Source organism: Lissotriton vulgaris, chromosome 6 (genome assembly GCF_964263255.1).
Source record: "Lissotriton vulgaris chromosome 6, aLisVul1.2, whole genome shotgun sequence".
NCBI classification, from domain to species: Eukaryota; Metazoa; Chordata; class Amphibia; order Caudata; family Salamandridae; genus Lissotriton; species Lissotriton vulgaris.
The window spans coordinates 1,905,548,051-1,905,562,503 of record NC_141694.1 but is presented as its reverse complement, the minus strand read 5'-3'; the positions used below and the strand labels follow the sequence as shown (position 1 = coordinate 1,905,562,503).

General features: G+C 50.0%; 1 protein-coding gene across 1 annotated transcript in view; it reads right to left on the bottom strand.

Annotated features, from left to right (window-relative positions):
- Positions 1-6,493, bottom strand: part of LOC147709870 (uncharacterized) — a 32,957-nt gene extending 26,464 nt beyond the window's left edge. The window contains exon 1 of the mRNA XM_086928322.1: positions 6,392-6,493. The gene's annotated coding sequence lies outside the window, so the exon portion shown is untranslated. The remainder of the gene's footprint in view (positions 1-6,391) is intronic.
- Positions 6,494-14,453: the final 7,960 nt, after the last annotated feature.

Genomic DNA, 14,453 nt, shown 5'->3' with positions numbered 1-14,453 from the left:
ACAGAGCCCCACACACACACCCAGAGCCCCACACACACACCCAGAGCCCCACACACACACCCAGAGCCCCCCCCACACACACCCAGAGCCCCCCACACACACCCAGAGCCCCCCACACACACACCCAGAGCCCCACACACACACACCCAGAGCCCCACACACACACCCAGAGCCCCACACACACACACCCAGAGCCCCACACACACACACACCCAGAGCCCCGCACACACACACCCAGAGCCACACACACACCCACCCACCTAGAGCCACACACACCCACCCAGAGTAACACACACACACACACAGAGCCACACACACACCCAAAGCCACACACACACACACACACACACACACACACACACACACACACACCACCAGAGGCACACACACCCAGAGCCACGCACACACAGAGCCACATACACCCACAGGAGAGCAAGCACAGCGAGGGGTCAGGGAAGCAAGCACAGCGAGGGGGCAGGGAAGCAAGCACAGCCAGGGGGATTGACACGCATCTTGTGGTGTTTGGGGGTATTGCCTCTGCAAAGAGGTGAGGAAGGCGTAATTAGACCACTCAAGCAAAGCTAGCTGGGCTCAGTCAAATGCTGGCCGATAGTTTCTTAATCAGAGTGTCTAGTGGTAGTGCTGTAGGCGGGTGGAGTGGGTAAAGGGGCCGGCGAACCATCAGGCCCAGTACAAAAGCTTTGCCTCGTAACTACTGCCCTTTAATAAGCTCCCTGGTCTCCCAGGGGGCTGCAGATTTCATTTCTTCCTGCGCCCCCCATCCCACCTGAAATGCTATGTTATGTTAAAAGTACTTTTATAGCGCACTTACACCCGACCGTTTCACCTCCCTGTACATGCCAGGCTATGTCTTTTGAAGTGCCAGAAAGCTACTTGGTCCAACTGAGAAAGGGAGAAGGAGTCGTAACAAAACCGCTGAACTCAGTAAAAATTATTTTTTCCCCAGGAAGGGTAAGCTGAGAATGCAGCTTTTCCGTACATCTGTAAGACATCAGGCTCTGTGAAACCTCAGTCACTCCCGAAAAGCCGTACGGAGGAGGGGACGGGCAGTCCTTTCTGTCGGCCCCACTGCTGCCTGGGAATATATTTTTAAAGAGAAGCTCACATGTTCGACTCTTTGATGTAGCTGAAACTTTGATCATTGCACGGCAAGCTTTTCGCCAAGTGAATAGTTGGGTTCATTGGCCGGTAGCTGGGCTCTTGGACAGCTGTGCTTTCCAGTGGACACCTGGATTGAGCAGCGGAAATCTAGTCTCCGGTGAGCAGTCATGGTGTTCAACTGGCTGCTGTGATCTGCAGCGGCGAGCCCTATTCTTCAGTTGGCAGAGGCTCTCGTCGTTGGGCATCGGTGTGCACCATTGGGCGACTGTATTAAGCAAAAGACTAATCCATTATCCTACAGCAGGCTGATTGCTTCACGTGGCCGATGTTGTTTCCAGGAGCCTGTCATGTGCTGCAGCCCAGGTCTTCCTCCCCAGTAAGCAGCGTCATTCTCCAGGCCAGAGACGCATCCTCATGGTGACAGTCCTATCATCCGACGGGCAGCTTTGCTTTCCTGCTGACAGTTCTGTATTTACAGCCAGAGCCTGACGCCCCTCACCACAGCGCCCCTCACCACATCCTCCACAGACCATAACAAAATTGGTGTGGGACAAGGCCAGTGGTTCCTCTGATGAGAGGTTCACCTGGCTCGGACAGAGCCCCCACCCCCGTGGTGGACTGCCTGGGTGGCCATGGGTGTGTAAATCATTCCAGACGTCCTACTCCTGGCATGTGGAAATCACTCTGGTTTATTGGATGCTTCCAAACCTAAAGTGTTTAGGTTAACCAAGACTATAAATCCCATCACGCAAAGGGAAAAAAAAACGGGAACCTATGTGCTATTCACCAATAGAACTGGGAAAGTTGAGAGCTATGTTACTCCTAAAATCGGTCTTGGGGTGTGGGGTGGCTGAGTCAGATGGCACTCTTTTCCCACAAAGTCTCGTACAACCCACAATACAAAGCCTCGCTCTGTCCGCTCGCACGCCTTGAGTTTAGGACGTGTGGGATGGACCCAGCTTCCCAGCTCGTATAAACGCAGAGTAAGTGCTGTGGTTTGCATAAGAAAGGCCAGAGAGCAGCCTAAAAGAGGTGCCAGCTGCTACCGCGGTGCCCCCTCGCCTCCTTCTCTGACCCCCAACTCGTAGGGCTGATAGAAGCCCCCGCACTGACCTGCCCTCCCAGCTGCAAGGGCTCCAGACTGACTGCATTACGGATGCTGGGAGAGCTGTATAGTTTTTGTATAAATGAAATTATAACTTACGGTATGAGTGTTTAATTTCCTTGAAGCGGCTTCTGAGCATCCTGTGGTTGTCTAGAAATCTGAAGACCGGCATTTGCGGGAAAGGAGGCAGGTCGGTGCGGGCGACGGTGCCCCCGAAGACCACAACAACAAAAAATGGCGGCTGCAAACGGACGTAAATTTCAGATTCGGGGCGTGTTTTGGCGTTCTGAGTGACGGGTGACGTCACAGTCGAAAGAAGGCAAAAAAACACGCCACCGAATCCGAAAGAGGAGGGGCTTTATTGGAGTGACGACTGTCTCCTCCAATGGCTGGCCTCCGTTTAGGAAGCCAGCCAATGGAGGAGAGAGGAGGAGAGAGGCGGGTTCAAGCCCCCATACTCCAAATCATTAAATCTCCTCCCGGAGACTGCGCAAGCGCAGCCTCCGATCCTCGACCTAAACAGCATTACATCCAGAGAAAAGTGGCGGTAACCATAAGAAGCAGATCCCACTTTCCTACACAGTCCGTCTTTTGAGTTCTAGTCCTCTGGTTCATCAGGTGCAGTCCTTCTGTTTTCCACAGGTTCAGTTGTGTTATAAGGAAGGTAGCCAGGTGTGCCACTTTTATGCCTGACACTAGATTGTGGGTGGAGCAGACTCTACAACAGTAGGCAGACCCTCCAGGATTTTGCGATGCACAAAACAATTAGGAAATCAGCTGACTAGCCTGATGACCGCAAAATTAAACTTTTAGGCTGGAAAAAAGGTCTCCAGCTGACAGCCCAAAACATTGTGACATTTTATTGGCGGTATGCGCACACGTCACTATGTGGCGCTGTACCGCCTTAATAGCTGCCTGTTTTCTCGAAAGACAAGAAAACAAAAGTAGCCCTTCACTGGCAAACATGCTTAACTAATAACTGAAGTTAAGTTGTATTTCTCTTCATATAGTACAGCTGTTAAAATGTTCCAGGAATCCATTATCATGAAACATGGCTTAGAATCTTCTATAGTGTTAGGAGTAAATGGTTAAGGGCTGTGAATTTCTCCCTAAATAATACTTTTATTTAATTTTAGTGTACCCTCGATTGTTACATGTCTTTTCACTGCGCATGCTGACAATGAAGTACTTAAACTGAAAACATCACAGTCTTTTCACATCGGTAATCAAAGCCATCACACAAAGTCCTCGTCGAGGCTGATTGGTGTACGATAATTGATTAGAGTCAGGTGTATTAAGTGCCATGAATACACATTCTGGAAATACTGAGCAGTAATAGAGGACCATGCAGCCTCTGTCTCTTCTCAAAGGAGGTCTGCACACAGAACTACCATAGTATCAAAATACTGCACTGGGAAAGCAAGCATGGGTAACATGCAGACCTTTAAGGGTCTATTTACATAGAGTGCACCAGTGTAGGAGCGATTCTACTACTTGCAGCAACATTTTGTATTAATTCAATTAATTTAAAAATGTATTCTGTGATTAATAACAATCATTAAAACAACAATGACAACAGTAACACTTGCACCAACTGACTATCGGGTTTCACTTAAGCCCTGGTCATTCAATGCAACTGTTGGTTTCGTTCTTGTGCCGAGCGGTGAAAAATTGCAGCGGCACTGGTAAATATTGGTGCCACATGCACCAATAGGAATGTGACCCCACGAGAATGAATAAAATCAGTTGTGTTTATCGTGAGGAGAATAGCAGCAACCCAGTTTCAGTTCTAACATTCACTTCCTAGCTATGAGACATTTTCAGTATGGCATACCATAGCAAGTGACGCTGTAAAAGGTTCTTCATTGTATTTACTCTGTTTATGTGCCAATAAGAAGTGGCGAAGGAGCGTCTGTTAAACAACAGTTTTATATGACATTGTGACCAACGTACATAGCCTGCAGTGTGCACAAAGACTGTTCTAATTAGTGCAAAGGTAATTAACATACATTGTTACCGTCTATGCATTGTACAGAAGCTATGTCCTGCACAGACCCATCCGCTGTGCACGCTCATCAGTTTACACACACGTCAGACACATGCCTGAGTCACCCTTGCACCGTATTCGTATGTACCGCCTGGGATACATTTCTCTCTCCCCTCTCACTTGCACTCTCTCACACACACACATTGGTGGATGCTAAATCATACCCCCCTACAGATTGCGGTGGAGCCGCTGAGTCTAATCATACAGGCATTCCTAGGCCTCAGAGTAAATAGGACCCCTAAAGTGTGGGGGCTTCTGTGTGCTAAAGAGGCTGCAGGCGCCTGCACAATGCCACCCACATAACTACCACAAAGCACACCACATAGCGCCCACACTAGACAACAAAATACAGATGCCAAAGCATGCACAAGCACGACACATACATGCATATAAATGAACCAGATACGTGCATACACACTTCATACACCACCCAGAAGCATACACACAGACACTGAACATTCACACAACTGATGCACTGAACACAATAAGCTCACATATCTCAGACACAGACCAGCTCCCTGAAACACCCACTCGGGGCATAGATGCATGCAGGCATTTATACACACACCCTTAATATACACTAAACACTAAATGCACAAGCCAGACAGACACAGACAGTCACAACTCGGACATCAGCATTTTGGCGCTGTAGCCGGTTTAACAAGTTGCAGCAGAATGAGGAATAAAGGAATTTAGAATAAAACAATTTCCTGGTTTTGCAGTAGTTTGCACAAGTGAGAATGTGTAGCGGAAGCTTGTTCCGATGAAAGGGGGCAAGGTAAGACAAGACGCGATTGCGGAATACGGGAAACACAGACACCGTAACCTTTCCTAAACGGCAGTGAGGAATGGAACAAGACGACTGCTTCAGGATAAGGAGTGCAGTAACACTGGCTTGCACACCCAGGACGGAGAACCAGGGGAGGCGAATTTAGAATAAAAAAAAATCCTGGTTTTGCAGTAGTTTGCACAAGTGAGAATGTGTAGCGGAAGCTTGCTCCGATGAAAGGGGGCAAGGTAAGACAAGACGCGATTGCGGAATACGGGAAACACGGACACCGTGACCTTTCCTAAACGGCAGTGAGGAATGGAACAAGACGACTGCTTTAGGATAAGGAGTGCAGTAACACTGGCTTGCATACCCAGGACGGAGAACCAGGGAAGGCAATAAACGCTGGAAACGGATGGAAGGGGCTAGAGACAGCAAACCGGCAGAGAACTGAGGGAAGGCGCGTGGATTCAAGGAACAGAAAAGCCAAGCACTGGCTCCTCAGCAAACCAAAGTATACTAGAGTGAAGTGAACGGGTTTGCTGTCCTGGGATGAGCTCCGTTGCAGTAATGCAGCAGCAGGGGCGAGGACTCGGCGACTTCTTGGGGCGGCGGTCGTTGCGAAATGGCATGAAGAAAAGCACCGCCATTTTCAGATTCGGGGGCGTGTTTTTTGCGCTCTGAGTGACAGATGACGTCACAGGGCTAAAGAACGCAAAAAATCACTCCCCCGAATCCGAAAAAGACGGAGCCTATTCGGAGGGACAGCTCTCTCCTCCAATGGCTGGCCTCTGTTTACGAAGCCAGCCAATGGGGGAGAGGCTAAAATAGAGGTGGGACAAATAGTCCCACTAAGAATCATTAATTCTCGGACATCCGGTCTGTTGACCGGATATTACCGAGACCTAAAAAGCCAGTTGGGGAGCTAGGAGTTTCATCGCCTGCGCATCTAAGGTCTGGAATGATCTGCCGTTCCATTTGAGAAATTCAGCAGATCTCCTCTCTTTTACAAGCATTAAACAAACAAACAGACATTGGCAAAGCCAGGAGATTGTGCATGGGTGACAGCTATTGGTTTTGTCAATGATTGTTCAGGGCCTGTGCTCTGAGGACATAGATACAGAATTCACGAATGGTTGATGAACTCTTTCTTGTAAAAGCTCAGGGCCTCGAGGAGCCTCCAGGAGGAGTCAACACAGGGTCTGTGGGGTCAATGCTGAGGGATGAGGGTGGATGACAGAGAGGGGGGAACATGGACGAGACCCCGCCCCCCAGCCCCCTCCTCAGCCTCCCCCTCCTCAGCCTTCCCTCTGACTCACCGGGCCTCTCTCCCCCTCCTCAGCCTCACCTCTGACTCACCAGGCCTCACAGCGCCTGCAGATGAAGCCTCCGCTTCGAGGCGCCCCCGGGGCTGCAGCTCCACTGTCTGCGAGTGCACTTCTTGGCTGCAGTACGGAGGACGTCACTTCCGGAGGTCGTGAATGCGGATCTGTGCATGCGCCACCCACTGGCTACGTATTTATGGGGAAGTGAGCTCAGTGCAGGTAGTGAGTGTAGATCTACGCGTGCGCAACGGCGGCTACGCGTTTGTGAAAAGATCGACTATAACTGCGCATGCGCGCACCTTCCGTTACAAGTTGAGAGGGAAACCCCCTGTTTAAGGGCCTGCGCATGCGCATCACGGCCTGTATGATACCTTGAAAGAGGTCCGCCGGGGTCTCCGCATGCGCAGTGCGACCAGTATGATACCCCTGACTGCTTCCTGTAGGCGTCTGCGCATGCGCTGAGGGACCAGTGTGTTGTCCTGACAGCTGACCCCTGATTATGGGATTTGACGAGCACCAGTGAGGGCTGAACCAGAGCCAGGCTGAGGGGAGTCACTGGACACCTGGGGGGAGGGGGGCAGGTGGGTGCAGAGGGGAAGGATTCTATGGGCCCCCTGGGGGGGCAGAGGTGAAGGATTCTATTGGGCCCCCTGGGGTGGGGGCAGGGGTGAAGGATTCTATTGGGCCCCCTGGGGTGGGGGCAGGGGTGAAGGATTCTATGGGGCCCCCTGGAGTGGGGGCAGGGGTGAAGGATTCTATGGGGCCCCCTGGGGGGGGGGGGGGGGGGGGGAGAAGCAGAGGTAAAGGATTCTATGGGCCACCTGGGTGGGAGGGGCAGAGGTGAAGGATTCTATTGGGCCCCCTGGGGGGCAGAGGTAAAGGATTCTATGGGGCCCCTGTGGAGGGGGGCAGGAGGTGAAGGATTCTATGGCGCCCCCTGGGGCGGGGGGCAGAGGTGAAGGACTCTCTGGGCCCCCCTGGGGTGGGGAGGGGCAGGGGGGCAGAGGTGAAGGATTCTATGGGCCACCTGGGTGGGAGGGGCAGAGGTGAAGGATTCTATTGGGGCCCCTGGGGGGGTGGCAGAGGTAAAGGATTCTATGGGGCCCCCTGGGGTGGGGGCAGGGGTAAAGGATTCTATGGGGCCCCCTGGGGGGAGGGGCAGGAGGTGATCAGGGAGCAGGAAATCAATCAATCAGAGGTTGGTGAAGCTGATAGAGCGCGCAGGTCACCCGACTAGTCTTACCATCCTCACCTGGGCCCATACGCATGACTAAGCCTAACAACCACCAGGTGACCTTGGCGCCAACTCTAATCAGTGATTTATGAATTTCGTTTTAGGACCTATACCATTGTCTTACCAATCCTTATCATCGGTACCTAAAGTCCTAAGGGATCAAGGGAGTTAGCAAGAAAATAGGTAGAACAATAATACTTAATTTACCTTAAATAACCACAAACTCAGGGAAGATTTCAAATCTTTATCTATGAAAATTATTAAATGTCACAGTCCAAATATGCAAGATCAAAGCTCTTTCAATTAGGAAGATAATGATGAAAGCAATAATATGCAAAGACGCTGTGAAACTTAATTTTGCCATTTAAACAAAGGTAGGGAAGAGAAAAGGGATGACAGACGATAACATACCCGCATTTATTTATATTTACCTAAAATAGTGTGAAGACCAACCCTGGCAACGGGCTGGGATAAAGGACAGAACCCCGAATATACAGGTTCCGCCAGGATAAAACAGGTGCAGACCAGAAGCAGGTCAGGTAAAGCCAAATTGGATCAGGACAAGACCACCATAGGTTAAGACCGACACCCACAGCTAAAGTTGCTCCGCCAGCGTAACAACCCTCTCTACAGCTAACAGTCGAACCCCAATTGGGTCATCAAATCTTCTCCCTTAGAAACACCGAAATTACTATCGATTTTTCTGACAAAGTGCTCGGCCAGCACCTCTGCTCTCGATTGCCTATTGAGTGCGTTGGGCAGGGGCGGCTGGTGACATTTGAAAGTGGTAGGCGTAAATACTGCACTGTGGCGAGCGAGCGCAGCGAGCAAGTCCCAAACACCTATGGGGGATTCAGGGGTTCTCCCACGAGAACATTTTGAAAAAAGAGTGGGCAAATGGTGCATTCTCAAGCACATTTGAGAAAGAGATATCTTGGCCAATACATCTCTGGGAGTAGCCAGAGAAGTCTCTTTGCACTTGCACAGATACATCTCTCTCCCTGCATTCGCATAGGCACAGCCACCCTACACTCATAGACCCATTACTCACCCTTCCCTGACACATCACTAAGCCAGCATTCACCCATCCACATCACTCACTCTGGACTCACACAGGCACACTGCTCAACCTGCACTCACACAGACATCACTCACCCTGGACTCACACAGGCACACTGTTCACCCTGCGCTCACACAGACATCACCGACCCTGCACTGTCACAGACATCACTCACACAGGCACACTACTGACCCTGCGCTCACACAGACATCACTCACCCAGGACTCACACTGGCACACTGCTCACCCTATACTCCCACAGATATCACTCACCCTGGACTCACACAGGCGCACTGCTCACCCTGCACTCACACAGACATCACTCACCCTTCAATGCACTACACTCAATAGGTTTCATGTCTTTCAGCCTGTGTAGGCCCGACATTGCCTGGTGCAGACTCCTGTACATAACACCACGTCAGCTGGGGCCTCTGAGCAGCTGGGGGTGCTCAGCACAAACCCAAGAATGCAAGCAGCCCCCCCACAGACACTGGTGTTGTTATTGTAGGATATTCGTCACTGCAACAGCCTGCACTGCAAAGGAAAGTGGGTTTAGATGCAGCAGCCAGAATAGAACCATGGGTCAATGTGCCTGCTCGCGCTCTGCCCAAATTTAATTTAGTTCGTTTGCAAGCTTTATTCTCATATCAGACTCGCCACATGCTCTATTGTCAGTGATGCTTTTTATGGGTCTTGGCTGAAATCGCTGCCCCAGGGATTTATTATCCGCTTTCTAGTAATAAGGGATTTGCTGTCTGGCAGGTTTGTACCCAAGAGGAACAAAGAAGTGACGTGAGCTGTTCGTGCCCAGAGGTAGAAGCTCACCCCTGGGAGGTATTTGGGGTTTGTGTCACTATTTCTGTTAGGATCCTTCCTAGCGCTGCCTGAACACGCTCCCAACCCAGACATCTCTGCCACATTAAGGCTTGAGCATTGAATTCTGCCATAAATACAGTCTGCCTCGCAGGGGACTGGCGCCAGAACACCAGTACGAGCGAGCGGTTATAGAGTCCACGCGCTGCAGCTACCAGTGCACACATAATGCACAGCGGGTGAAGCGCATTGTCCCTCGGTTAAAGGGCTGGCCAGTAATCTGAATGTGCACTCACTGCCAGCGGTAGTGCAGTAATAAACGAATACGTGCAGTCCGGTGACAGCAGTCGACGCCTACTGCTTTATGAGTAGAGTACACGCGCTGCCCAGTAACTAAAGTGTGCCCCCAAGACCCAGTGCAAGGGGTATAGAGGAATTATCAATGATTGTAGTGTGCGTGCATTGCTCCGTGAGTGTAGCATTCGCTCACTGCCCAGTGCTTATTTATTCACAGTTAATTAAAACCATTCAAACAGTCACGGCTCGCAGTACTCGCGAGGAGGGGTGGCGGGAGGGTTGCGGGGGGAGGGGGTCACGGTGGGGGGTGCGCCAAGGGAGAATAACATTGAGAAAACTTACCTGACCGCCTCTGCTCCGCGTTGGCGCCTCATCTTCAAACAGGAACCAGAACAGGAGCAGCAGCACTGAGTGGCAACCCCTAAGCCAATCTGCAGCGCCAGAGCAGAGTTACTCCTCGCCCGCAGCACGCCCATTAGGACACCAAGGGGCTCCTAATGGGCATGCGCTAACAAGTAAGAACACAACGGCCCCCACAACGCTAAGGATGCCTGGCCTCCACCTTGGGGGTGCCCAGGAGTGGATACCTCACAGGGAAAGCCAGGATGGGTTCCACAGCGGTATTCGTACAAGCGCCTTGAGACCCTTGCGGGTGAGTAGTGCGCTATACAAGTATCAATTTACATTTACATTTACAAGTACGCATGAGTGGGCACGGTACGAAAATTCGCCCTCCGTCCCCACTCATGCGCACTTGTGTTGTGCTGCTGCCTGCTGCCCCCATGTCTGACAATGCATGTCAGTCAACATGACGCCAGACCGCCCACCCCCTTCAGTCTGTGAAGGGGGTGGGCGGTCTGACGTCATGCTGACTGGCATGCATTGTCAGTTCTCCCTCGGCGTTGGTGTTTGAACTTGTAAACTATTCAGTTTACTTAAGTTCAGAAACGTCGGAGCTGCGGGCGGCGGGGCTACGCCCCCACGCCCAATGGACGCACCGCGCCTGGCGTTGGGTCAGTGAAAGGTCAGCTATTCAGACAAGTCGGATAAAACTAACTAGCTAAGCCTACTCTAGTTATACTATTTTTCAGGGCAGTGTACCACCCCCCAATGTTGCAAGTGTAAGGATCCCAAATTTTGATTGGACAAAAGACGAGGAGAGGTCATCACACCATATCAAAATGAAACTTTTCTTTAGAATATTGAAATTAGCGTTCCCTCCCATAACTTTATTTTCCCATGCACGTTTATTCCACCCAACGATGGATGTTCTAATAGTCAATACAATGTTATAATATAAACAAAGTCCGATGCACACAACAAGTCAGTGTGATATGAATGATCACCCATGAATGATAAGGATGGAGTCACACAGATGTGTTCTTTTTGTGTCGTTTTATTGGAATGCATATATTAGGAACATGAGACCAGCCGACACGTGTTTCGTCAAGCAGGGTGTTAACCCGTGACTCTTCAGGGCTGTTAAGAAGTCGTGAGAGGCGGGGTCGGGGGAAGTTTAGAACTGGGGTTCGTAGTGGGTCCAGGTCTTCTCCGTACCCGGCGAGACCTGCCATCAACAACACCCGGACCCACTACGAACCCCAGTTCTAAACACTGCGGCAACTATAGACGGCTTTACACGCCACAAGCATTACTTGTCAGGATTGCTTCCCGACGCTTTCTATACTGGGAACATTTAAAGCGTACCATAATAGTACGTTCACAATCTTGTGAAAACACCCGATCAGGACCGGGTTGGAAATATCACCATTCCCCCAACCCCGCCTCTCACGACTTCTTAACAACCCTGAAGAGTCACGGGTTAACACCCTGCTTGACGAAACACGTGTCGGCTGGTCTCATGTTCCTAATATATGCATTCCAATAAAACGACACAAAAAGAACACATCTATGTGACTCCATCCTTATCATTTATGGGTGATCATTCATATCAAACTGACTTGTTGTGTGCATCGGACTTTGCTTATAATTAACCACAGGGAAGGATTTCCCCCTCCCCTGTTTTTCAGAGTTTAGGGTTCTCTCTGATCCAGTTGCACCAACCATAAGCTAACATTTCTCTTGACCCAACCACTACCTGTTGTGCACCAAAACATTTCTGAATACTCACAAACCCCTCGCAGAACTTTAACAATGTTATAATATAACTTCCTTTTGAGAGTTCAGCAGGTCATCTTCCCAGGCGCATCTCAGTCAAGACTGTCCCTGGCACTCCTTCAATGCCATGACTTGGGCTTTCTTGGTTTCTTCTGCGCATGTCCAAAATGGGTACAGTGGGATTTCATCAGGCCCGAAATGTGATACATGTAAAAATAGAAAACAAACAGTTTTAGAACAAAGAATAAATGAATGTTCTGTAGACCACTTATCTCTACTCTATTCCCATTACATAATTTTAACTATAGCGTTAGGGGTTAAGCAGAATGAACAATTTAGTGAAAGCAGCAAAGCAAGCATTATCAGGTTATGACATAGAGAACCCATTTTAAGTTCTAGTGCGCAGAAGCAAACTTTTCGCCTCAAGCGAAAGGTACATCATGTCACATGAGTATGACTGACGCATGCGCAGAACAGATCCTGCGTTGTGGCGCCCATAATAATGCAAAAGGATTACGGTTAGTAAAAGCACATAGGCAAGCTTCCCCATGATACTAAAAATGTCACGTGGTGGAATATTAATAAGACAAAACATGTAGTTTAGTAGGTTTACAAGTTATTTAGAGAGGGCTGAGTCCGAGCAAGTTGCTTTTCATACGCAACCTTGCTCCATCAAAGCGCAGCTACTCCACCACAAGGGTCTCAAGGTGCTGGGGGAGGGGGGATGGCTCCGCTGAGTGCTGGGGTCATCCAAAGACCCAGGTTTTGAGGTCCTTGCTGAACAGAAGCAGTGTAGGGATGGGCCGGAGGTGGAGTGGGAAGGTGTTCCAGGTCTTGGCTGTGAGGTAGGAGAAGGCCTTTCCTCCAGTCCTGGTTTTGTAGATGCGTGGGACGGTGGCCAGAGAGAGGTCAGGTGATCGGAAGTGTCTCTTGGGTGCGTGGAAACAGGGCGGTTGTTTAAGTATGATTGTCCGAAGTTCTGGAGGGTCTTGTATGGGTGGGGGGGAGCTTGAAGGTTATTCTTCATTGAATGGGGAGCCAGTGGCGATCTCGGAGGTGTTGGGTGATGTGGTTGCGACAGGTGATGTCTAGGATCAGTCTGACTGTGGCGTTCTGGGCGTTCTGGATTTAACAGAGTCGTGTCTTGTAGATTCTGTCATAGAGAGCATTGCCGTAGTCCAGTCTGCTACTGATGAGGGCGCGCATGACCCTTTTTCTGGATTCGGATGGGATCTATCTGAAAGCTTTTCAGAGTATACGAAGGGTGTTGAAGCAGGCCGAAGATACGATGTTAATCTGGCCTTAGATTGTGAGCGATGAGTCTAGCATTATGCCTAGGTTTTGTGCATAGTGCTACGCAAATAAATGATGGACGGAATGCTGAATAAATCATACATTCACCTCCAGTCAAGAGATCTGGGTTAAATCCATTGTTCTTTTGCTCGCCATGCTACCCCAGTTTAGACCCAATCATATGCAAATCAGTCTTGACCCTGTGCCTCATTGGAACAGTCCAGACCGACCTGCCAAGCCAGGTCCTACCTGGACCGGAAACAAGCATCCTGGGACCTGTTCTGGGTAGTACCCTTTATCAGCCAGGCTAGCTTGAATCCAGTGGCACAGTGAGAAAGGGACCCACGTCTGGGCATACCCATCACACTTAGGGTGAAAAGTGCTATGCAAACAAATGATGGGTGGAATACTGAATAAATCATACATTCACCCCAGTCAAGAGATCTGGGTTAAATCCATCATTCTTTTGCTCACCATGCCACCCCAGTTTAGACCCAACCAGGGAGGACCTGGCTTGGCAGTTAGGTCTGGACTGTTCCCATGAGGCACTGGGTCAAGACTGATTTGCATTTCTTTTCTACTAGGTGGCGAACCCCCACATACACAGCCGTCAATTTAGTTACACCATTAATCACTGGGATTTTGCAGTGCTTGAATATCTGTGCCTTTCATTTTATATACCATTGCAGAGTCTTCTATCTGACTTTTTAGGTTGACTCTACTGTCGCACTGCAAAGCAGTGGGCGGAGCCGGAGATTTAATTTTGTTTAGTATGGGGGCTTGAACCTGCCCCTCTTCTCCATTGGCTGGCCTCGTAAATGCTGGCCAGCCATTGGAGAAGAGGGGCGTCACTCGGTTCTAGCTCCGGCTTAAGCAGATTCGGGGGCGTGTTTTTAAAAATGTTTTAATCAGTGACGTCATCTGTCACTCAGCAAACCCCCCCCCCCCCGAATTGCGAAGATGGTGGCACTTTTGTTCTGCCATTTCCCCCCGACCGCCGGCGGAAGAAGTCGTCCTCAGGGGAGTGCTTGCTGTCCTGCCCCTCCTTGTTGCTTGTTTTAACTTTAAACGTAAGGCGCGGGTGCGGCCAGTGCTTGTTTTCAATCAATGCACTTTTGAGGGAAGCGCGAGTTTACTGCCCTGTGATAAAATGAAATGAAGGGCGCCACTTTGTACAATTCAATCACGCTCGGAGGTTTACTCTCCTCCTTGCAGTCATGTTACTAAGTACAGTTCCCATTATTAGAGATTATTTCTTGTCGAGAAATGCG